The 26,757-nt window shown below is 40.6% G+C and overlaps 2 pseudogenes; one reads left to right on the top strand and one right to left on the bottom strand.

Moving 5' to 3' along the window:
- The first annotated feature begins 384 nt into the window (after positions 1 to 384).
- On the top strand, positions 385 to 22,797 carry LOC137290560 (uncharacterized; annotated as a pseudogene).
- Positions 8,739 to 9,840, bottom strand: LOC137290555 (nucleoside diphosphate kinase homolog 7-like; annotated as a pseudogene).
- Positions 22,798 to 26,757: the final 3,960 nt, after the last annotated feature.

Raw genomic sequence — 26,757 nt, 5'->3', positions numbered from 1 at the left:
CTGATTTTTCTTTATCAAAGCAGCTCCCGTCTCCGGCTCAACACCACGTGGCGGGCGGACGTCGGGCGGGTGGCACCTTCCATATAGGGACAAGAGAAATCACAGAGTGCTCGGCAGCAAGCAGATGAACCCCGACTGTGACACAGGCTCCCTCGTGTGCACATGGAATGATCTTATGCAACACAATACACTGGAGCAGCAGCAATACTTATCATTAACGAGCACTGTATTAGGTTTCTGTAAGGTGAAACTCAGTCTGATTAGTCTTCGAATGATGGTGGAAGTATAAAAGATGTTTGGATGTTAACATCGACAGCGCATTCTCTTACAGTCTTCAGCTGACTCGCATCGTGTTTACTATTCTTCACAGAACTACCTACAGCCATGGATGATGATGTTGCTGCTTTGGTCTGTGACAACGGCTCCGGCATGTGCAAAGCCGGTTTCGCCGGTGACGATGCTCCCCGAGCTGTCTTCCCCTCCATCGTGGGGCGTCCAAGACATCAGGTAATATAGTTTTGTGTTGCTATTGAAATACAGGGGTACGAGAGAGGATTTCATATAAATCAGTTCCACACCTGGTATTTGAGCTGACGTTATGACCCCCAGTACTTTACACACAACGAATATACCGTCCATTCATTCACTCTGCCCACGCTAGGCTCTTAACTTGTTACCATAACACAGCAAGTTTGAAGACAGAAATCTACGGGAATGACGACTGACAGTAGCATAAAGAATCATAGTTAACCCATTCAACACGGAAAACCGGAAAACACTTATTACATTTCAAATGGCCAAATGTCTGGGAGGATTAGAATAATAATAAACTATTTATCACAATGCAACGGGTACACTCCAGAGTTCTCAATAACAATATCTAAAGGAAATAATTGAACAAATGTAATAACCGGCAGAATTCAACCAATCACAGTACTCATAAGAGTTGTCAAAGGAACATTATACATTACTTTATCCATCTTTATTGTGCGATGGTATAATGAAATTCAAGTGACATCTCGGCTTTCGCTGCTTCGAACCTAACGCTCGGACACGATATCTTGTCATAGATCATACCTCCTCTAAGTTCCATAATATACGTATAGGTGGTGATCATCCGTGTAACACGTTCAGAATAGTATGATTTTTACTTTCGTCCGAATCTACACGTTTTCGTTTACAAGGACAGTATTCATCGCTGTAATCTGATTGGCTGACGTTGTTGTTCCTGATTTTGACCAATGACGATAATCATAGCAGACTAAGGCAAATATGCGCCATTATGTACTTCGTGCCTGCGCCAACCGTGTCAGTTACCATAAGCAATGAAAACATCTACTGGAATTCTAACGGTGTTGCATTCGTCACCACTCACCCATTTTCGTGACCCACTCGTGTTATTCCGGGACAAGCCGAATACCGACTCGTGCCCCTTTCGTGGCCATCTTTGTTATTCGGCTTGTCACGGAATAACACGAGTGGGTCAAGAATGACGTCGACGTTGTTGAGCACTGAAAACAATAGCGGCTGGTAGTATGGGCAAAAGTCAAGGTTGAATGGAGTCAATAGTGACGACATCCATGTTGATCTATGACGTGTCCATATTTGTAAAAAGTCGTTTGCTGTGACAGTAAATGCTTCTGTACCCATGGAGTTGTTTATTTCATAAAAACTTCAATCCACCTTAGCTATAATAACGGTAACGGTTTCTTTTTCAGGGCATTATCATTTGCTTCCGCAAATGATAATGCACTGAAAAATAGTGTTACCCTGATATTATAAAAAGTGCAACTCCACATCTCAAAGACGTTGACGTCAGATGGTTTTTTACACACTCTACACATGTTTTTTACAAAAAAAATGACTTCTTGTTTCAGGGTGTGATGGTTGGTATGGGTCAGAAAGACAGCTATGTTGGAGATGAGGCTCAGTCCAAGAGAGGTATCCTCACACTCAAGTACCCCATCGAGCATGGAATCGTCACCAACTGGGACGACATGGAGAAGATCTGGCATCACACCTTCTACAACGAGCTCCGTGTTGCACCCGAGGAGCACCCGGTCCTCCTGACAGAGGCTCCCCTCAACCCCAAGGCCAACCGTGAAAAGATGACCCAGATCATGTTCGAGACCTTCAACTCTCCAGCTATGTATGTGGCCATCCAGGCTGTTCTGTCTCTGTACGCTTCTGGTCGTACCACGGGTATTGTTTTGGATTCTGGTGATGGTGTCACCCACACTGTACCCATTTATGAAGGTTACGCCCTTCCCCATGCCATCATGAGGTTGGATCTTGCCGGTCGTGACTTGACTGATTACCTCATGAAGATCCTCACTGAACGTGGTTACTCCTTCACCACCACTGCTGAGAGAGAAATCGTCAGGGACATTAAGGAGAAGCTGTGCTACATCGCCCTTGACTTCGAGCAGGAAATGGCTACTGCTTCATCTTCTTCCTCCCTGGAGAAGAGCTACGAGTTGCCCGATGGTCAAGTCATCACCATTGGTAACGAGAGGTTCCGTTGTCCAGATGCCCTCTTCCAACCTTCCTTCTTGGGTATGGAAACTGTAGGCATTCACGAAACCACATTCAACTCCATTATGAAGTGCGATGTCGATATCCGAAAAGACTTGTACGCCAACACTGTCCTCTCTGGAGGTACCACCATGTTCCCTGGTATCGCCGACAGAATGCAGAAGGAGATCACATCTCTTGCCCCAAGCACAATCAAGATCAAGATCATCGCTCCCCCAGAGAGGAAATACTCCGTCTGGATCGGTGGCTCCATTTTGGCCTCTCTGTCCACCTTCCAGCAGATGTGGATCAGCAAGCAGGAGTACGATGAGTCCGGTCCATCCATTGTGCACAGGAAGTGTTTCTAAACGTGCTTCTAAACGTTTTATAGACAAACCTAGTGAATATTCAACTAACGTGAAGACTGTTTGGGATTCGTCAGAATCAGAGTGCATTGGTGAGAGAATATGGCTTTACGCCCGGGTCATTAGCATGACGAACGGAAGCTTTAACCATCATGCTACCCAGCCGCCTCATAGCACACTAAATACCTGGTATTATGACTACTGTAAATATATTGATATATTTATTATTGTCTCCTATCCAGGAAATAATTACTTTCATATGGACAACATTCTGCGGATATACGATGATAATAAACCAGTTTGAATTGTACACTTTTCGGTGTATTTGTTATGTGACAGCGTGAGTGGCCTTAATTCTAAGTCCCGAAGCCATCTGAGCAGTTGGTCCAGATTGTTTCTACGGCAGGTGAGAATCTTACCAAGCGTTAAATGGTTAACATGACATGTATTGCCGTTAGTTTAGCCTACGTTCAAAGGCTGACGTCATGACTAAACTATCGTAATCTCAACATCCGTCCAATTTGCTTTTGCCATAAAAAATTCCTATCAACAGTTTCTGAAAATAGAGTACAATATTTGTGGCAATGCTGAATGCGTGTCAGCTTTTTTCCAACCACAGCAACACAGAGCATCAGGATTTTTATTCTGGATATAGTTTAGGTCCTTTTTATGATCTTACTGAAATAAAGTAGCTTTAGAGTCTTGAAGAAGAAGATTTTCTTTTTCATTCATTTTGATTTGTTGACTGCACAGTAACAGCCTGTGTTATACATCTAGATCACAGACAAGAGAAGCCCAAGGACCCTCTTTGTTCACACGGTAACCCAGAGATAAAGTCGTTTGGTTCAAAGTCCGCCTGTTCAAATCCTATTTATTGTTTAAACCAGCCACAACGCCTCTAAACCAAAGCCACTAAACACATGCTTGTTTTATTGCTGAAAGTAATGAGCTCACGGTCCTTAACGATCAGTTCACATGCTGCCAAGCAACTATGCTCAGTTGACGTCATGTTGAAGATTTCACAACTAAGCGCTAACTTGCACATTAGCTACATAACTATTAGATCAGTTATGAGGACTCGTGTGGCATCCGGGGAACCACGTTGCCACCGATGACGTAAAGTGTCGTCCAGGTCCTAGCAGACTGAGGAACACCACGATGATCGGGTGTACACTCGTCTGTCAAGACATCAGTGTGATAAAACAAGAACTGAAGTGGGCAGTGAGAGTCTCTTAGACTCTCTCCCATTACCATCAGAAAGACGCTGTGACATCTGCAGGTACATCGTCCGATCAGACGCCCCTTCCTCACAGACAGGAACAGACAGAAACGTCTGGTGTTGTGTAAACTCCAAAAAAAAATGCAACTTGTCGAAATGGAGTAGCTCGGAAACAAAAAGGTCAACGTTTTCGAGAGGAAGTACTGCATACGGCCATAGGATCACATTTTCTTAACGTTGTCAATTGTCAGATATTCATGGATGACGACGCCTCGATGACTGGTGCCGCTATAACATTTTCTACAGAACAATCCATCGAAACATGATCATGGCCCACAAGGAGCCCCGAAATAAACCTAATTTCTTTCGGAAACTGTTAGATATCAAGTTCGAGATGGGCCTTATCCTGTTCAAAGAGAAGAATTAAGGGCATTGTAATCAGGTGCTAATACATACGATGACGGATGGCAGATGAATCAGGTGCAAATAATATGATGCTTGACTGGTAATATGAGAAAGATACTGGCATCCGAGGGATGGCTACACCAGATACTAGTGTTCTCGTCTGTGGTGTAAAACCACAACTACATTGTTTAAAAACAGATTTGTGTGGTATCCACTGTGACCAGACTTTCCAACATTGCTGATGTTTGTGTTTTTGTATTCTTATCGGATTGCAATAATATGCTACCGTGTTTCAATTTCAGTTTGGCTTTTGTTCCAATGAGAGTAAAATGTATTGCAGTTACCATTTTAATCCATGTAGTTTTGGTTTTCAAAGCAAACCATGTAACTATGTAACCGGAGTGGTTTTGTATATGCCACACAGGCAAACATGTTTCAGTAGATGTCAGCTTGTATAGGCAAACTCGTAACAGAAGGCCCTGTGAAAATAAATACATTGAATTAACACGCTGTATTAAAATATACAACAGTACTTCAAGGGCCGACAAAGATGGGAATTAGCAATTAGCAATCAAATATATCTAATCAATATAATAATTATTGATTGGTCAGGTCATAGAGTGAGTGTGTATATATACATTCATACTTATAACGTTTATATTCAAGATAACCATAAAGCATCAAATAAGAGTCACCGAGTGTATGGTACTGCGCCCCTTTGAACGTCACAACCGTCAGCAAATATGTTTGCCACACCTGAACATAAATATTTTCAAAATCAAAGCTGTTTAACGTTCTGCATCTGTATCACTCTACAGTACATTCAGTATCTATTCTAACGACTCATCTCATACATACGTACGTACGTACACACGCATGCACGCGTGTATACACTATATTTACATACACAATAAGTTATTTAACATCCCTGTGCAAATGCTATTTAAGAATACCTGCAATACACCCACATACCAAAACGTATTGCTAGGACCTAGTTATGTAGCACACAATAGATAGTTAATTTAATTTATAAATACCACACATAACATGATGCATGTTTTAAAAGAAGCTAAGAAATAATACATACACACTAAATATGAAGACATAAAATACACCTTGCAAATATAAGCTAACCTGTGAAAAAGCTGTATATGCTGACCAGTGACTGAGAGACTGAAGTGGAAATGTAATCTGACCCAGAACACTCTGCCTGGGAATATAAGGGGCCTGGGGCTGAGACAAGACAATAGGGGAAATGGTCAACGTAAGCGCTGGGCTGACTGTGCTATTGTGAAAGTGAAGCAGGTTAGAATAAGTGGTTAAACTGGGGCTAGACTTAATGATTAAAATACGAGATAAAATATGCATGCACTTGCTAATATATACAATTAGACCTACATCCTTCCCTCCCCAGGAAAACGACGTCTCAGTCATTCTGTGTTCTGGCGTGTGAGAATATGTAAAAATACTTTTGTGATGTCCGGTGCAGTATCTTGTAATGTTCCAGTGTTGGTTAAATGCTCTAAGTACCGAACCCTAGCCATCCAGTCTGGTTCTTCTGTGATATGGCTGAGTGCATAGTGTCCTGAAATCACCCAACTAGGGGGTTGCCTAGTACGTGTCGACCTTCGTGGTGCCACACTGACTCTACTAGTGTCTGGAGCAGAGTCATCTGCGATGTCCATTTCTTCAACTGCTTCAGGTGAGGACACAAGGTCCAAAACATCATTATTTGTTCCTACGTCTTCACTTTCAGGAATGACGTCATCTCTGTGTAGATCTGATGTATTAATACCAGCATCTTCATCCACTTCATCATCAGAAGGATTCATCTCTGTTTCTCCCTCTCCTGGAATGTGAACGTCGTCGCCAGAGACGTCTTCCGCTGCTACTTCAGTCTCACGAACGTCACCACTCGCCTGAGCAGCAGTACCCGTATCTGCAGAAGCATCCTGTTTGGTATCTGTTGGAATACCAGACACTGCAGCATCTCTAATTCTCTGGATCTCTACTATTACGTCTTCCTGACTGATGTTATCATCTGACCGTACATTATCTGGCTCTGGTGGTGGTCTAGATCGTCTTGGCCTTGGTACGGGTTTGGGTTTGGCTGATAGAGATTCTGCTTCGGGAGATGACTCAACCTTATCAAAGTCATTAAGAGCAACGATGGGTGAAAGGAGATTCCTATGCAAAGTCTTCTGTCGACCTTTGCCATTTTCTTTCTTCACGCTTTTCCAATCGCTCTTCATGTCGCATGATGTGCGATTGAACCTCTCACACATGCCATTTCCCATAGGATGATATGGTGTCATTCTGGATTTCTTCATGCCGGTTAATGAACACAGTTCCTTTATAAGATTTCCATCAAAGTTTGCCCCTTGATCAGAGTGTATGCGCTGTGGAATCCCATAATGCACCGTGAAGTTGTCACAGAAAGCTTTAACTGTAGGCTTGGCTGTCATCTTGTTAGTGAAATATGCCTGTGCATGCCTGGTGAAGTGATCCGTGACAACTAAAACACAGTGCTTCCCTCTTTTGCATGGCTCAAGGTCCAAGAAATCGATTGATACTAACCCTAGTGGCTGAGTGGTTTCAATTCCTACGAGAGGAGCTTTCTGATTGGTTGTAGTCTGCCTGTATTTTGTGATACATTCATCAACCTCTTTAGACATGCCTGGCCAGAAGAATCTAGCTCTCAAGAGAGACAAAGTCCGGTCTCTTCCTGGATGATCCAGATTGTCGTGAAGGCCTTCTAATGCGTCTTTGATGTAATCAGCTGGTAAAACCGATTGCTGTCTAGTTTGTCCGTTAATTGACACCTCTCTGTACATAACTCCCTGTTCAAGATGTAAGTTCCTTGAGATCTTGAGCAATATCGAGTGATTAGGAGAATCACAGAAATGCTCTCTCCTTGGTTTCTTGTGAGACTGTAAACTTCTTATCCATTGGTTCAAGATTGGGTCATGGTACTGTGCCATCCTCCAATCCCATTTCGACATCCTGGCTAAAGGGACACCAGTAGTATCTAGATTCTTCTCCAGAGTTACGTCAACCTGCATACATAAACTCTCAACACAATTTTGAGTATTAATGACGTTGCATAGAGCCGTTACAGACTCGCTTGGCATGTGCTTCATGCTCTCCACTTGTCTCTAGCTCGGGAAGACGGTACTTGATGTCAAAGTCATAGGCTGCCAAGGCCGCTAACCATCTATGTCCTGTTGCGTCCAGTTAAGTTAAAGGTATTTTATAAGTCAAAGGATTGTTATGAGTATAGACTCTGAACTGGGCACCATAGGGTAATCATTGAACTTTTCAGTAACTGCCCACTGCAAAGCCAGAAACTCAAGTCTGTGGGCAGAATAAGTTTTCTCAGCTTTGTTTAACCCTCCACTTTCATATGCAATCACTTGCTTCTGTCCGTCCTGCTCTTGGTACAGAACAGCACCCAGTCCATGAGTACTAATTTCGGTATGGAGTTCAAATGATAGGAGGTAATCAGCAGAAGCTAGAATAGGAGGCGAAACCAGAAGCTGTTTTAGGTGATGGAATGCCTCTTCTTGCTCGGTTTTCCATATCCATGGCTGTTGGGCAGCCTTCTTCCGTGATCTATTTGTCTGAGCTATTGGAGGATTAAGGTTTGACAACCGCTTGGTGGTTGCAGCAAAAGTCTATACAAATCTCCGGTAATACCCTGTAAATCCAAGGAACTGTCTAACTTCTATTAGATTCTTTGGTTGAGGCCATACCTTATCATTTCAACTTTAGTCGGATCTGGTTCAATGCCTTGTCCAGATACGATATGTCCTAAGAACTTAATCTTGTTTTTTTTTTAAAAAATGCACTTGTCTGGAGCGAGCTCGAATCCACAATTTCTGAACCGCTTGAACACCATATTCAGCCTAACCAGATGTTCTCCATATAAAAACATGCATGTACTCTATGCTGGAATTTATATACATCAGCTTTGAAAAACATCTGCAATAAATATAACCAGCATGTTATGCAGATTTCTTGCATGTATGAAAGCGCCAAGCTGCTAGATGGCGCGAGGATATGCTCCTTACATGTTTTCCAACATGTCAAATACATATAGATACTTTCACTTCCAAAATGTGAAAACGGCATGTTACAAGTTTCAGAACAGAGTTAATAATCCATGAATTTACACGTTGAATATATCACACGGTCTATGTATAGTACATACGTGGATGAATTTTGGCGTCATGGGATGATTAACGGCCATGTATCCTGAAGAAATATTCCACCTCAAAGGAGCCATCTTCAGGCAAGTCTGTGCAGTGGACAGCGTTGCGTACTTTGACTCAAACAGAGCCCGTAGTGTCCGTAGTATCAGATGACGCGCGATCTCAGGATCAGCGGGTCCAGCCAATTCTCAGAATGTGTTAGGTGGGCACGAACTTCCAGTGCAATGCAGGGTCCTGATGTGAGCTCGGCCACCATACCACTGTATTCCTGAAAAACACCCTTGTACACCTCATGGAACTCCTCAGCATTTGCCCTCTGCAGGTTGAACATCTCGATGGCCGAGACTTCAAACCTTGCGCCGGGGCTTGATGACACAGCAGGTGCAGTCATGCAGGACAGTCCTTGAGGACGGCGGTGTTGCGCCGACCGGCGCCCGATGATGGGAAGAAGAAGTCCTGCTCACGAGCAGATGATGATGGACTGTCAGAACCATGGCATGCATTCATCTTCTTGCCTGTGCCAAACTGAGCCCGGATGCCGTTTGGAGCCTCACTACGTGCCACAGTCGGGTCAGTGGGTCCGATTGCATCTTTCCATTTCTGTATTGCATCCTCCCCAACCAGCTCCATAGCCATATCAGGACCACTTGTCACATAGTTCATCTAAGAATGGTTTCCCTTTGTGCTCCTGGTAGAATTCAAAAGCTTCATTGCGATCAAATTGACACATTTTTATCTGGGAGACCTGGAAACCATTGCGATAGACGTTGTCCAGAATTTGTCCGTCCTTCTTGACAGCATCTGGCTTGATCAAACCCAGAGTCTTTTCCTTCTTGATGGAGAGCATGTTCTTGGTGTAGACGTCAGCGTAGTCCTTGATAACTATCTGTCGACCCAGAATGTTGAGTGTACTGCCGATGCGCAGGTCACTCAGCTCAATAGGTCTATCCCTCAGACTAGTTTTGAGGTAAGTCTTCCGCGTCTTGATGCAGTGCATTTCAATTCCCTTTGTGCTGACATAGTATGTGAAAATGAACTGATGCGAATGTCTAATGAAATGTCTGACGCGAGCTGCCTGCTCCTCATTCCACTCAATCAGGAAACAAAACCTGTGTTGGTCAGTCATAATTGTCCCGGATATATCCGGCAAAATGCTTTGCAGAACGTCCTTAACTGTACGTTTCCCCTTGAGATCACCGTTTCTTCTGTTGTTGTAGCAACACGTCGGATGGTTGCCATTTGAAAGGCGATACACCAACATGTGTTTTCGTATTCATCTTTAAAAAGTGGGTTATTTCATGATTAATGCTCATGGATATATTTCATCATGACGTTGAGCATGTAGTCCAATATCATAACTTGTCATTTGTAGTATAACTGCCACGAGACATGTAAGCAAAGACGATTAATGTGGCACCATCGGTTTTTAATTTCTAATAAAATGTTTTATGAACATACTGAGTGCATTATCGTCCTTGAAACCAACTTAATTATGCTGAAATGGTATTCTCTAAAAGAAACGTGTAGAAAAACTGTAAAAACGAACTAGGCGAAATTGTCACTGGATTGCAATCATTTAAATGTTTTTAAAAATAATATTAAACAGTAAAGACGTCTGCGAAAGACAAATCTGATTATTTGCCATTGTTGAAAATATCAATCAGTATTCTATCTGCCATTTAGGATAGTGGAGGCATGGTGTCCACCCATTTATGAGAACTGACATTTGTGAGACACATTAATTAATAGTTCAGTGCATATAGGTGGTGCTTCCACACCCCTACAATGACAGTGGGAACAGCCCTGCTGCTGAAGAGTACCTGCAGGAGGCATAGTTCATTACGGAGTTACGTAACGCAGAGGATATTGTTTGTTGAAGGGCAGTTATTGTTTTCAATGAAGAAAATCAATAGATTCAGAAATAATGACATAGATTATCAAAAATATGTAGCGACCAGTTCTAAACAGGTATTTGCTGTCATATAATGGTGATCGAAAAGAGCACTCAAAGGTTGATAAAGATATTTATGTAAATATTGGTTAAACAGTTATTTGCAGTCAGATTTTATCATTTACGGTGAATTAAGTAGTTACCCCATCAGGATATCCGTAAACATAAGAATTATATGAAATTGGGCTAAATTGTTATGTTGAAAATATCGTGTTATATAACGTTATGTACAATTTGTACTGTTCAAATGCTGATTTTGACTTTCCATTCAAATGTCAAACGTATCATATCATTTGTTTTTCAGAACCTTATTTGTTACAATAACCTTATTACTATAGACTCTGGTTAACTAAATTTAGAACATCAAACCATAGGTTGCCCCTTGAAACAGGACGTTGTTACGGAACTGAAATTTAAGGTGTAACAGATATACATCATCTGTCTGTGGTGTACTCCACATTATATTATACTGTCCAGCACAAAATGCCCCGTTTCTTACAGTTTCTTTCCCAAAAACTGTAAAGATACAAACTTTATCAAAACTGGACTTTGCTCAATATTTTAATGTGATTTTACAGAATACAATGTCTGTTACATACAAGATTCAGTCACACAGCTAAGCGCTAATTAGCTAGCTAAAACCTAAATAGATAGGGTTAATCTATTCTTTCAGATGGTTCACGACCGGGAAGGCCATCAACGTGACGCTTCTCGGTGCAATGAGCGTAGCCTTCACGGTACTTCCGGGAAAACTGAACTATACACTGTAGCCTTCCCTGGACATTTGACAAATACATTGTAGCCTTGCTGGACATTTGACAAATACATTGTAGCCTTCCCTGGACATTTGACAAATACATTGTAGCCTTGCTGGACATTTGACAAATACATTGTAGCCTTCCCTGGACATTTGACAAATACATTGTAGCCTTCCCTGGACATTTGACAAATACATTGTAGCCTTGCTGGACATTTGACAAATACATTGTAGCCTTCCCTGGACATTTGACAAATACATTGTAGCCTTCCCTGGACATTTGACAAATACATTGTAGCCTTCCCTGGACATTTGACAAATACATTGTAGCCTTCCCGGTACGATAGTGGAGTAAGGTGGCTTTCTATGGTAAATACCTTCTCCACAAATGGGAGTCTCACAAATAAATGGGAGTTCTCTCAAATGGGAGCAGACCGGGAGCACAAATATTTTGGAGATGTTTAATTTTGATGTAAATTAACAATTTCTTCTCTTTCCCTGTACCTGTAAATGACTAGTTGTTAAATTATTGCTTTGTAATGACAGGCTCTGCCGACCATGTAAGAGGAAACATTGAAAATAGTACGGCATTTTTGTCTCGTGCACATGCGCACACGGACAGAAAAAAACACTACGTGCCTCCATATCTGAAATTTGTTCCAAGAGCTCCAAGATGGCGGACTCGACCGGTCTCATATAAGATACCTGTCGAGTCTAGTGGATCATTTTCTTAACTCATTGCCCATGCAAGGCCTATATATCGCTTAAACGTCTCGTAGGTAATTGCAGTAGCACATACGAAGAAGAAGGGGAAGCTATTGAGCTGAATTATGCCTTCGATGGACAGAAAAAGGCGGCAAGGGTGGAGGACGGTAGAGTTGTGTTTGAGACTAGCACCCTTTAGCCTAACACCCAGAGATCAGAAGTCTGTACCAGAGTTCGAACGTCCAGCCATTACAACACCCAGACTCGGCTACATTCTGTCAGGACGACACAGAAAACAATATCTCCTACCCATCGATCCTATTCAACTTCATCAACGAGGCCTCTGAAGATATACAAACAAGCAAGTTGACAAATGTGTTGATGTCATCTCAACTTCAGGAGAAATTCAAACAGGCGTTCATGCCATGGCCAAAGGACGTCGTTGAGGTCTTGTCTAGCGTACCATACATCTATCATCCAAGCAGTTAGGTGGCTGCAGCAGAGATACCATAGTTTGACATACAAATAATTACCCACAATATTCTACCCCTTATTAACTACACGTCAAAAGTTAAGACTCACTAGCGTAAATGTAGACACTTACTTCAGTCAACTGCTCTACAGCAGATTTTGGAAAATATTCCATTCTGTTTAACGGTAATGTTTAAACATGAAGCGATGTATGGTAAATCACATTCGTAATGCTGAAAAGATTATTGTCGTGCGTTCAGTAAATGATGAAAATCAGTGAAAATTGGCAAATTCTTTATAAAGAACTAAACCAAAATGCGGTCCTTCCCATGCACAATAATTGCACAATAATAGGTTTTAACAATTTGATGCATGATCCTCGTACAGTTTATCAGCATTAAGTTTGCAGTTAGTTTCCCCAAGTTAGTTGAGAAATTCCTTGACGATGTAACCATATACACAAAAATATATAGTAAGTGATTTAAGTGATTCTAAACTTATGGCAGGTAGTATCACTGTGAGCCATTATATGTTATTTTCGTGATCCATTTCTTACACAATTGTGATCCCATTTAGAGCTCTTAAATTAGTGGGCACCCGTGGCGAGCCACCTCCTCGTGGTGGGTGCTGGGTAACGCCAAGAGCTCGCCAACACCCCCGTATTGGACCCGGGGGCATATTTGGTCCACCAACCCGTTTGCCGTGGGTTGCGGCCCTGTGTCGGCGGAGGAGGGGATCCTGGTGGTTGAGGGCAATAGGGGCCTGCAATCGTGCTCCTGTTGCTCAATACACCACTTTGGCCCTGACTTCGCCTAGACGGGTGGTCGAATGGGCCCGGTTCGACCAATCGGCTGGTAATGCCAAGCCCTGTGCATGGAGTATTGTTATATTTTTCAATGCACACATATCATTTAGAATTGTTATACCTTTGGACTTGGCTATATTATCTAAAACATTTTTGATTTTGACATATGTTGTTCTGAAATTTGCCTAGAGTCCTATGCCAGAAAGCGGTGGCTCATGGGCCCATCTGGTGGAACTATTAATCTTTTAATTTTTCTACTGGAGTATATCATCCGGGTATCCTTGGTGCTGCAAGCTGGAGATCTGCTTGTTTTTAGCATTGTCCTTGTGATACTCCGTGGTGGGTGGGGAGCTCGGATGATGAAATCTCAACCCTAAATATAGCTTATGAAATCCCCACAAAAAAAAACAAACGTCCTCTTGAAAATGATGTTGATGATAATGACCTTCGACCGTCCAGATCAACTGAGTTTTGGCCACGCTTTCTTGTGATCGAATCTGCTGATAAAACGCCTCTAAAACTGAACCTGTTCGCAGTTGCCAAAGATATTCAAGGTATTGCCGGGGAAGTTAAGAACATTAAACGGTTACGTTCAGGTGCACTGCAGGTTGAGTGTGGGAAACGGCAGCAGTCAGTCAATTTGATGAGCATAGAATCGTTTGTTGGAAGTCCGGTTACTGTATCTGCTCATAAGACGTTAAACACGAGCAAAGGAATCATCAGAGACAGTGATCGGTTGTTTTCTGACATGACAGAACTTGACATCATGACTGAAATGAAAGATCAAGGTGTGCTCGACGTCAAACGCTTTTCAGTCCGTAAAAACAATGAAAGTGTTCCAACCAATACTTATCTGTTCTCTTTTTCATCTCCGACAGCCCCAAAATCATTGAAGGCTGGTTACTGCAACATCAAGGTTGACGTGTACACTCCGAACCCACTCAGGTGTTTTAAATGTCAGAAGTACGGCCATGGTGTAAATACTTGTACATTGTCCGTTGTGTGTGCCCACTGTGGTGAGAAGACACACACAACAGAAGATTGTACCAGTGATTTTAAAAAATGCACCAAGTACTCAGGCGACCATTCCTCATTTTCTAAACAATGTCCTGTTTGGAAAGAACAAATGGAAATAAATAGAATCAAATTCACTCAAAATATATCTTTTTCTGAGGCCAAAAATATAGTAAAAAGATCTGATCTTCCAGAAAGTTATGCTGCAGTAGCAAAAACAACATTGGAGTCACGCTCTAAAATAACAAAATCATCCACAGGCTGCCAAACTACCTTGACTTGGGTAAATTGCGATTCTCCACAGCTTTTGTACCCTGCTATATCATCTCAGACTGAGGAACCACTCCCTAGTACCTCAAAGTCGTCTTCTGATCACAAATCATCATCATCTCGGTCACATTCAAGGTCTCAATCAACATCTGATAGTCAACAAACGGTGAAAAGTAAACCGAAGCCAAAGCTTGATGCTTTAAAACAACACAGTAGCAGAGCTCCTAAGGGGTCACAAAATTAAATTCAATTGTACAATAAATATGGGTCTCTTGAAGATATGGACGTTTCTGAAAACGTCCATTCTAGGGCACATAGCTTGTCGCCCTCCAAAAGAGTGCGGGGTAGATCCCCAATAAATCCCCCTAAAGATAGTTTATTCCAATACTATTGTACAGTGGAACTGCAGAGGATTGAGGACAAATTTACATGACTTACAGCTATTAGTCCAAGATTTCACACCTTCAGCGTTATGTCTCCAAGAGACATATTTAAAGCAAACAGATACATTTGACCTTCGTCATTTTAATGCATATCATTGTTTTTCACCTCCGGGTGCTAGGGCCACTGGCGGATCATCCATTCTAAACAAACAAAACGTTATTCAAAGCCCTGTTTCACTTAATACTAATATGCAGGCTGTTGCAGTGAGAATTACTTTACATGTAGCGTTTACGCTATGCTCTCTTTATATTTCACCATCTTCGGCTTTTGCCAAAACCGATCTTCAAGCTCTATATGATCAGCTCCCGAAGCCCTGTGTTATAATGGGAGATTTAAATGGGCACAACCCACTCTGGGTAGTGTAAATACAAACACTAGAGGTAAATTGTTAGAGGACTTTTGTTCTGACAATGACTTATGTATTTATAATGATGGTTCCAACACATATTTACACCCTGGTACAGGGACTTATTCTGCTCTCGACTTGTCATTGACAAATTCCGAACTATTAAATGAATTCGAATGGTCAGTCCACGATGACCTGTGTGGAAGTGACCATTTTCCTACTATATTAAAAGCTGTAACTCCATCTGATGTTCCTCCATCATCAAGGCGGAATTTTAAAAAGGCTAACTGGGCTTTATATGAAACACTGTGTGCTGAAAAACTTAAACCCGAACGTTTTATTGACGTTCCTGATGCTATTAAATCTTTTTCTGATGAACTGAATTCCATAGCTGATGAGTGTATACCAAATTCCTCTGTAGTTCCACACATAAGAAAACCATGGTTCAACGATGAGTGCAAACAAGCTAGGAAGGCAAGGAAAAAAAGCAGAACATTATTTCCGTCGCCATCCTATGGTGCATAATTTAAATAAATTTAAAATTTTAAATGCTAAAGCACGGCGTACTTTTAAACAAAACAAACGCCAATCTTGGCAAAATTATGTGTTCAAAATAAATTCTCGGACACCCATGTCCAAGGTATGGAACATGGTCCAGAAAATCAAAGGTAAAGGTACTAAATCTACTGTCCATCATCTTAAACATGGAGATATATTGCTTACTGATAAATCAGATATTGCTAATAAAGTAGGTGAAACCCTTGCTAAACACTCTTCCTCTTCAAATTATGTACCAAAATTTCAGCAATATCAAAAACAAGAAGAAAAGAAAACTATTAATTTCAATTCTGATAATGGGGAAGATTATAATGAAACGTTTTCTATTCATGAACTCCATACTGCCCTTGATCAAGCTCATGACACTGCTACAGGAACTGATAACATACATTATCAACTCCTGAAGCACTTACCGGAATCCTGTCAAGAAACTCTTCCCAATATTTTTGATGATATTTGGACATCGGGTACCTTTCCTCCCTCATGGCGTGATGCCATAGTAGTACCAATACCTAAACCTGGACGTGATCATACGGATCCGTCCAATTATCGACCTATTTCACTAACTAGCTGTGTTTGCAAGACCATGGAACGCATGATAAATAATCGACTTGTTTGGTACTTGGAAACAAATAATCTTATCACAGATATACAGTGTGGTTTCCGTAAAAACAGAAGTACTGTCGATCACTTAGTGCGACTGGAATCATTTGTGAAAAACGCACTAATTAATAAACAACATGCTGTGTCTATCTTTTTTTATCTTGAAAAAGCATATGACACAACCTGGAAACATGGTATTTTGAGGGATTTACATGACTTTGGTTTGCGAGGTCGTTTGCCTCAATTTATTGCCAACTTTTGAAAAACGACAGACAATTCCAGGTCCGTGTGGGTTCTACCCTGTCTGATCATTACAATCAGGATCAGGGTGTTCCACAAGGCAGTATTTTATCTTTCACTCTTTTTAGCATCAAGATCAACAGTTTATCAAAAGTTTTAAACGATTCAATTGATGGATCGTTATTTGTGGACGATTTTAATATTTCTTGTCGTGGTAAAAATATGCATACCATAGAACGGCAATTGCAGTTGTGTTTAAACAAAATAAATGAATGGTGTCTTGAAAATGGCTTTAAATTTTCCAAATCGAAAACTAACTGCATACATTTTTGTCGTAAATACAAACCCCATAAAGACCCTGAACTGTCTCTAGATGGGACGCCCATTAAAGTTGTGAAGCAAGTCAAATTCTTGGGTCTAATCTTAGATTCACATTTAACCTTTTTACCACATATTAAATCTCTTAAAACTAAATGCCTGAAAGCACTTGACTTGTTGAAAGTGGTTTCAAATTCAAAATGGGGAGGGGATCAAGCTAACGAATCCAACCCTGCATATAACTGTGTCTTCAATCCTCTTTATGAGGATTTGTATAGCAAAAAGTCTTCTCTTGTTCCACCTCTTGGGCTCAGAATAAAGCCGTTTGTTGCTGCTGCTGGTATTGAGCTGGACAATATAGCTCCTTTCCGTCTTCTTTCCTCTCCCCCTTGGCAGTTGGTTAGACCACATGTTGACCTAACATTAACTACACTTAAAAAATCAGAAACGAATGAATTACAGTATAAACAAGAATATAATCAATTGAAACATACATATAACAATTACAAATCCTTATTTACAGATGGGTCCAAGGATGGTGGTGCAGTTGCTTGCGCTACTGTCATTGGATCCAGAACAATATCTTCTAGATTACCAGATAATAGTTCTATTTTTACAGCCATATTAACAGCTCTCAAATATATTCAAAGACACCCGAAACGTAAACAGTATATAATCTATTCCGACTCTCTTTCTTGCCTTCAGGCGATTAAAAATATTTCTTGTAAACATCCACTTTTAATAGAAATTATTGAACTGTATAACACTCTTGCTACTGGCCAATGCGACATCGTTTTTTGTTGGTTACCCAGTCACGTAGGTATTTCTGGGAATGTGATGGCTGATCTTGCTGCCAAGGCAGCACTGAACAAATCTGTGACACCACTTCTTCTTCCATATTCAGATTACAAAGCTTGCATTAGAACGTATATCCGTGATCTGTTGCAGAAGAAGTGGGACACTCAAGTAGGTATAAATAAATTACATGAAATAAAACCGTATATTGGCTACACCTACTTGGGTTGTCAGTCCAGATTTGAGGAGGTCATCATGCGACGATGTCGTATTGGCCACACAAGATATACACATAAATATTTGCTTAAAGGTGAGGATCCTCCGTTTTGTATCCCTTGTGATGGAAGAATCACAGTCAAGCATATCCTGCTTGACTGTGTTGAGTATTCCATCACAAGGGATCAGTATTTTCATTCACGAACTCTGAAGGATCTTTTTAATAACACAAGCTCTCATTTAATCATTGCATTTTAAAAAGAATTAGATTTATTGACCGAATTGTAAATAGATAAATATTTTATTATTGGAAGTTTAAATTCATAACTGTGCTTGTTAGTGGCTGTATCCTCAAAGGGGGTTGAAGTACTGTAAAACTATTGTCCTCCTGAGAGGGTACGTAAGTCCACAAACATTCAAAGTAAATTCTAAATTTCCACCTTTTTAATCGTAGTATAAGTGTTTTTTATTGTATGGCTAGATTCCCCAAATTGCTGACGGCTGAGGGGATGATGTAAATCCAGCTAGGGTCCATGCAGGTAGCAAAGGTACTGTAAGTCCCCATGGTCCCTAGTATGGTGATCTACCTTCAGTTGTTAGCAATCTATAGCCCATTTTTATCTTGTATTGTCCACTGTAGATAAATTGTTTTAGGTATAGTTACTAGTTTTATATTCTACTCTGTGATATTCGAGTTGTTTTACTGTCCTTCATTGACAGGTTTTATAATAGACATATATTTCATTTCAGTATTAAATGTTCTCGTCACGATATGGCTGAGAAATTGCCGATGTGACGTAAAATATTAACTCACACTCACACACTCTTAAATTAGTGAGATTTGTCTCAACAAACAGCCGATCATACCGACCACCCCATATCGTGTGTATGATGCGTCGATATAATTAAATGGCCTATATATCTTCTCGTTTTGGCAACATTATGGTGACAATATATCTTCCGTGAACGTCCATCTGCGATCTGTTACTTTGTATCCTGATTTTATTTCCCCATTTCTCAAAGACAACTGCAGCCTTATGTGTGTTAGTTTTGAATTAAGTAATATACGGTGAAAATGTTTAAAATCAAACATTGTTATGAAGAGATAAATCGAATTTAACCCCATTAATCAATCCATGTAGATATCTTTAATATGCATTTATCTATATTTTATATTTGGAGTAAAATATTGTGCTTATGCATGATAAATATGTGCTAAAATGCCGTGCATGTGTAATGTAATATTAAAGAACGATTGCACCATCGTACAAGATACATATATCCCATAATTTAACTTTATATTGTGCAGATATCTATTGATGTCAAGAGGGAAATGATTGATTTTATTGATGTTTTGTGTGAGAATATCACAAACCAGTCTCCAGCTAAAACAGAAGCATTAGAAAGCTATGTATAACAGATAATGTCGTTATAGAGAATCAAGAATTAGTATGAATATATTTGTGTTTATTTATATGATTGAGGTTGAAAAGCATGTTTGATAATGTACATGAACTAATATAGCTTCTTCTGTGTATGATGAAATACATTTGTTATTTTCCTGTGTTAGATGATTTACATGTCATTTTAATACTTTTTTAAATTATACATATACCCTTAGTCTACCATAATCAAACTGCAGTTAGTGTAGATATTTGGGGTTTATATCAATCATCCATACATTCATTTCACACATCATGCACCATAAAGCCTTACCAAACAACGATGTTTCCACTCTATTTCTAATCGTATTTGAACATTTGGATGCGATATGTAAGTGTTTATTTTAACGGTTTATTTTATAATTACTTGAACATTGTTTCTCACAGTTATATAACTGACAGATAAGTGTGTCGTAAACAAATCAGTATGTAATGGCCGACCACGTTCACACGTTACAAACAAGACCTTTACATTCGGCGTACTGCATCTCCCGAACAAAACTGCATAAGGACATAATGCGACAGATATTTGGGAACGCATACAATGGAAACACGCTTAAGGTATACAATGTTATGTTCAGACATCTGCTGAAAGACTTATATTACCGATTGCTCAGCATCAAAACCATGACCTAAAATGATAGATCAGCTCTTTCATCGCCTCCCTTGGAAGGGCCATCTGGTGATTAATTATTGCAGTATAAGCAACCATGGCCATTCTTGATGTATCACGGAGTCATAAAACAAATATTTCAGAACTTTAAACTTGATATACCAACGTTTGAGAACATATATACATTGCCGATGCACCAGCTGGCGCGTTACCGATGAAGGTGAAGGTTATACCTGTCTGTATCCATCATAACAATACATACAGTTCGCATTGTTCATAAAACATGCCTTGTCAGTTAAAGGTTGGACCGTTTGGATCACCGACCTTACTGAAGGTAAGGTAGTTTGAATAAAGGTTCCCCATTATACTTCCGAAAACTCGGAGTTCCGAGAAACACGGACATAATGGGAAAGCAAATACACTGTAGGACTACCTAGGTGAGACGATGATGTAAACGCCTGGTCAGGACCTACACCAGAAGGGCAGGCTTCAAGTTGCCATATGCGCTACGTGTATGCAAGACATTATTAATAGTCGACTTTTGCAACTGCGTTCAATTAAACCAGATTATAATGATACAGTAAATACTGATCAGGTGAAATGTATTATACATCTAAATAGTCAAGATAATAATACCTCTTAAAAGTATCTGTTGGTCTTAGCAGCTGGATTCAGCCAGTCGCACATATGTTTGAAAGCTGAGGTCTTTAAAGATAATGGATAGCGGGTTGATTCTGTTAAGGAGAGAAAGACAAATTACACAGCGTTAGGTAGCAAGCAGACGAACCCCGTCTGTGACACAGACTCCCTCGTGTACACATGGACGGATCTTATGCAACACGATACACTGGATTAGCAATATTACTTATCTTTAACGAGCATTGCATTACTTACGTTTCTGATTGGTCTTCGAATGATGGTGGAAGTATATAACGCGACTGAATGTTAACATCGATAGTGCATTCTCTTTCAGTCTTCAGTTGACGTGTTTACTGTTTCTCACACAACTACCTACAGCCATGGATGATGATGTTGCTGCTTTGGTCTGTGACAACGGCTCCGGCATGTGCAAGGCCGGTTTCGCCGGTGACGATGCTCCCCGAGCAGTCTTCCCCTCCATCGTCGGTCGTCCCAGACATCAGGTAATATAGCCTAGTGCTGAAAACACAACGGGTTCAATGATTTATTTCAGGAAATTAGGAAATTAGGAAATTGTAAGTTTCACCCAGGACAATGGACTTAACGCTATGATACCCTAAAGTATAATACCACATGACAGGCTGAGTTCTCAAATTCAACCTGTCGCATTATGTGTAAGTAGAAATGATTATGATATTAAAAATGAATTACCGTTTCACGGTGTGATGGTTGGTATATGACCCAAAGTTATGGCCCCAGCAGGTATAATTTTATTCTTGCGATATGGCAAATCCAGGTCTCAAAACCGTTAACTTCAGATCACATCATGTGAAATAATGCATGTAAATAATTTTAAAAATACAATATGACTTGTGTTTCAGGGCGTGATGGTCGGTATGGGTCAGAAAGACAGCTATGTTGGAGATGAGGCTCAGTCCAAGAGAGGTATCCTCACACTCAAGTACCCCATCGAACACGGAATCGTCACCAACTGGGATGACATGGAGAAGATCTGGCATCACACCTTCTACAACGAGCTCCGTGTTGCACCTGAGGAGCACCCCGTCCTCCTGACAGAGGCTCCCCTCAACCCCAAGGCCAACCGTGAAAAGATGACCCAGATCATGTTCGAGACCTTCAACTCTCCAGCTATGTATGTGGCCATCCAGGCTGTTCTGTCTCTGTACGCTTCTGGTCGTACCACGGGTATTGTTTTGGACTCTGGTGATGGTGTCACCCACACTGTACCCATCTATGAAGGTTACGCACTTCCCCACGCCATCATGAGGTTGGATCTAGCCGGTCGTGACCTGACTGATTACCTCATGAAGATCCTCACTGAACGTGGTTACTCCTTCACCACCACCGCTGAGAGAGAAATCGTCAGAGACATCAAGGAGAAGTTGTGCTACATCGCCCTTGACTTCGAGCAGGAAATGGCTACTGCTTCATCTTCTTCCTCCCTGGAGAAGAGCTACGAGTTGCCCGACGGTCAAGTCATTACCATTGGTAACGAGAGGTTTCGTTGTCCAGAGGCCCTCTTCCAACCTTCCTTCTTGGGTATGGAAACTGTAGGTATTCACGAAACCACATTCAACTCCATCATGAAGTGTGATGTCGATATCCGAAAGGACTTGTACGCCAACACTGTTCTCTCAGGAGGTACCACCATGTTCCCTGGTATCGCCGACAGAATGCAGAAGGAGATCACATCTCTTGCCCCAAGCACAATGAAGATCAAGATCATCGCTCCCCCAGAGAGGAAATACTCCGTCTGGATCGGTGGCTCCATCTTGGCCTCTCTGTCCACCTTCCAGCAGATGTGGATCAGCAAGCAGGAGTACGATGAGTCCGGTCCATCCATTGTGCACAGGAAGTGTTTCTAAATGTTTTATAGTCAAAACCTAGTGAATGTTCAACGGACTTCAAGACTGTCTGACATTCGTACGAATTGGAGAGCACTAAATACCTGGCATTATATTTATTTAATTAATGTAAATGTATAGTCTTCTATCCGATAATGTTTACGTTAACACAGAAGGGGTTCCTTGGATTCGCGAGGGTAATAAACCAGCTCGATTTGAATACTATTCGGTGTATTTGTTATCTGACGGGGTGAGGAATTTATCACCTTTATCCACATCAGGGATCCGTTAAATGGCATTCCAGCCGTTAAATGGTTAACATGGGATTTATTACCTTTAGCTTGACTAATCCTACGTACAAAGGCTGACACCATGGTTAACCTATTGTGATCTCAACATCAACTTGCTTACATCACGGTGAAAAGATATTGGATGTCCACAGCTGTCCCACAATTTCATGTTTCCGTACGTAGTGTTGAACGAAAGTGAATTCTTGGGAACAGAACGGAACATTATGATATGTGAAGATACGGTAATTGTAATTGTATTTCAGCATCTTAAAAACAAACATAGCAACACACTGTTTTCGGGTTCAATAAAAGAAAATAGCATGATTTCAAAAATAAGATATCTGAAATCCTTTTCTTGATACCTTTTTGGGGTGTTTAATGATAAAAGCTGAGATCTTATTCCAGAAATGTTACACATTATATTTTTCATCGATCTTGTTGTAAATGTATGTGTCACAAGAGCTAACTGTGTTATACATCTGGACCACACACGACATGATACACCGAGGGACTCTGTCTGATCACAGCCTAGAGATAATGTATTTTCGTTCCCGAAAGCTCAAATTCCACATGTTCAAAGCATGATTTTCTCTAAACGTGCCACTAAATTACAATCACTTAAATCTAAACACATACTTATATTGTTACTGAAAGAGCTTTGCTGAGAGTGGGTCCACGCGCAGATAACAGGGTCTGGAAAACCAGACCCAATTAAAGTCATAGAAACGTCATATCTTGCACATAGTTCCACATACTCATATCTACCAGATGTCATGAATCCTCAAATCCACACGCATATGCATACCATATGTAAACCTGTATCTCCCGCACATAGCGTACAACACACCTCCATATACACTTCATCATTCCTGTATAAACTATCTGTCACACATCACACACCTCCATATACACTTCATCATTCCTGTATAAACTATCTGTCACACATCACACACACCGATATACACTTCATCATTCCTGTATAAACTATCTGTCACACATCACACACCTCCATATACACTTCATCATTCCTGTATAAACTATCTGTCACACATCACACACCTCCATATACACTTCATCATTCCTGTATAAACTATCTGTCACACATCACACACCTCCATATACACTTCATCATTCCTGTATAAACTATCTGTCACACATCACACACCTCCATATACACTTCATCATTCCTGTATAAACTATGTATCACACATCACACACCTCCATATACACTTCATCATTCCTGTATAAACTATGCATCACACATCACACACCTCCATATACACTTCATCATTCCTGTATAAACTATGTATCACACATCACACACCTCCATGCACACTTCATCATTCCTATATTCAGCAGAAACTACACACGGTTCCCCATTCCTGCATGAACTATCTGTCACACATCACACACCTCCACATATTTCAACTGATTTCAAAGACTTGAATGTTGATGTGGAAAGAATGCATTTCGTGAAAGTAAACTTTCAGTGCTAAGTTGGGAGTATTGTGCAGAATGTCCCAGGGATATTGTATACGACCATGAAAGGAGGTTTACCAGAGAAATAATTATCCCCCAAAACGACGTAAATATGACATCTGAGGTTTATATGTATAGTAAAATTATACCTTTTGTAACTAGTACTTATATTGCAGAGACCGTTACTTCCTTCTGTAAGGAACTCAACTCGACTGAGTTTCATTTCGATTTCGCTGCTGCTACAATTTATACTATTTATATCAAGTTGACGGGATTTTAGGTCGAGACCGTATACCGTATAAATGTAAAATCAACTCATATGAATCTGTGGAGAGCGAACTTTTATATTTGTAAACAAATGGTATGTAAGGAGTTTGTTTGCCAATATTCTACCATCACAAGTTGTCAGACCAGACATTAAACCTGACGGACTTTAGCTGGGTTGCATGACAGCAGATACAGCCGCCCACCAGGACATTGCATGCATTGTGTAGAGAACGACACAGCATAACACTAAACATAAATGTTTGCTTTAAACATATTTTGGAAAGAGAAATCAGAACTGGCAAACAAGCATATACGCTTATGTGAATGCCGCTCGGGTACAAAAAATCATATACAATACAATACGATACAATACAGTGAAGGACAAATGTACAGAAACAGATAGAGTGTCAGGGTTTTTCAATGTAATTAATGTAAGTTACTTTGGCTTTAGGACTTGAGATGAGAAGATTCTCACTAGGTATCACTGAAATCGTTCAGTTTTGTAACAAAATATTGAAGAACCTAGTTAATGTGCCTGATCTCCAAAAAGAACTGGTTTAATATCAAAGCCTTTGTGGTAGGAAAATTGATAACTTCTTATGGAATTGTACATTCCACATGCCAAAAAAAATGTAGAGAGCTCTCGAAGTGGTGTCTGCAGGAACATCAGTGGTTAAAAATATGTTGAATTTATCTTCGTTGAGGTCACTACACCCAAGGCGTAAGCGACTATGGATGATTTGACAAAATCTAACTCCGAAATTGAGATAAAAATGCAATATCATTACTTACTTTTGGTCTGATAATTGTTCTAAAAGAATCATGTTTGTTAGAGCAACGTAATTATGTGCTCCAGCACAACACCAAACAAATGTTTTGGCAACAGGGGCGTAAAAAGGTACTTCAGCATAACACTACACATGTATATTGGTAAGAGGGACGTGAACAGGTACTTCAACACTACATATGTATGTTGGTAAGAGGGACGTGAACGGGTACTTCAGCACAACACTACACATGCATGTTGAAGAGAGGGAAGTAAAACTTGATTAAGCATAAAGGATGCAAGTGTGCATTAAGAGCTGCACCTGCACAACTATAAACATATATGTCGGACAGAGGAACGTGAACAGACTCGCAAGAACTTCACTGATTTTGTATGCTGGACACGGAATCATTAACAGACGCGCAAAAAGAACACTCAGCATAAATAATGGAGAGTGAACATATGCTCTGGTCCTAAACAAGACAGTCATGCTTGAGGTTAACAGGTGCGCTGGGCATATGATAGACAGTAACAAATAATCTTGTGTCAGTAGCTGTGCTCAGTTAAACCAGGTTATTGTGTTGCAAGTAATATTGATGAGGTCAAATGTATTAAATAACTATATTGTCAAAGCAATGCCTGTTTAGTGTAGCTGGAGATCAGGACTGCTGGGTACTGCCTATAGAGTTTGTGTTCAAATGCTGTAACCTGAGATATTTTTACATCATTACATATCTGGCGAATATAAACGTGCAACAAAGTCACTCCTTTACGTCAATTTATTGATCGAATCTGTATAATTCCGAGCCATGCCTGAATATGGTATAAACATTTGTATCGATACAATACAGCTTCACGCTGTTAACAGATATCCCCTTCCCTGTCTGGCAGCATACCACCCGACGTTTCCCCTCCGTTGGGTGGGGGGGTAGGGGTGGGGGGATTGATTCTGTTTGGTAGCAAGAAGATGGACCCCGACTGTGTCACGGGCTCCCTCGTCGTGCATTGGAATTAGCATAATTACGTATCATTAGTTACGTTTCTGTAAAGTTAAATAAAGTTAAACACCACCTGATTGGTCTTAGAATCATGAGAGAAGTATATAAGACGCCTGAATGTTAACATCGAGATTACATTCTCTTTCAGTCTTTCAGTCTAGCTAACGTGTGTACTGTTCCTCACACAGCAA

The sequence above is a fragment of the Haliotis asinina genome, chromosome 7, assembly GCF_037392515.1.
Source record: "Haliotis asinina isolate JCU_RB_2024 chromosome 7, JCU_Hal_asi_v2, whole genome shotgun sequence".
Classification (NCBI taxonomy): domain Eukaryota; kingdom Metazoa; phylum Mollusca; class Gastropoda; order Lepetellida; family Haliotidae; genus Haliotis; species Haliotis asinina.
Note: the sequence above shows the minus strand (reverse complement) of the source record. Positions and strands in the feature narration are given on the sequence as shown.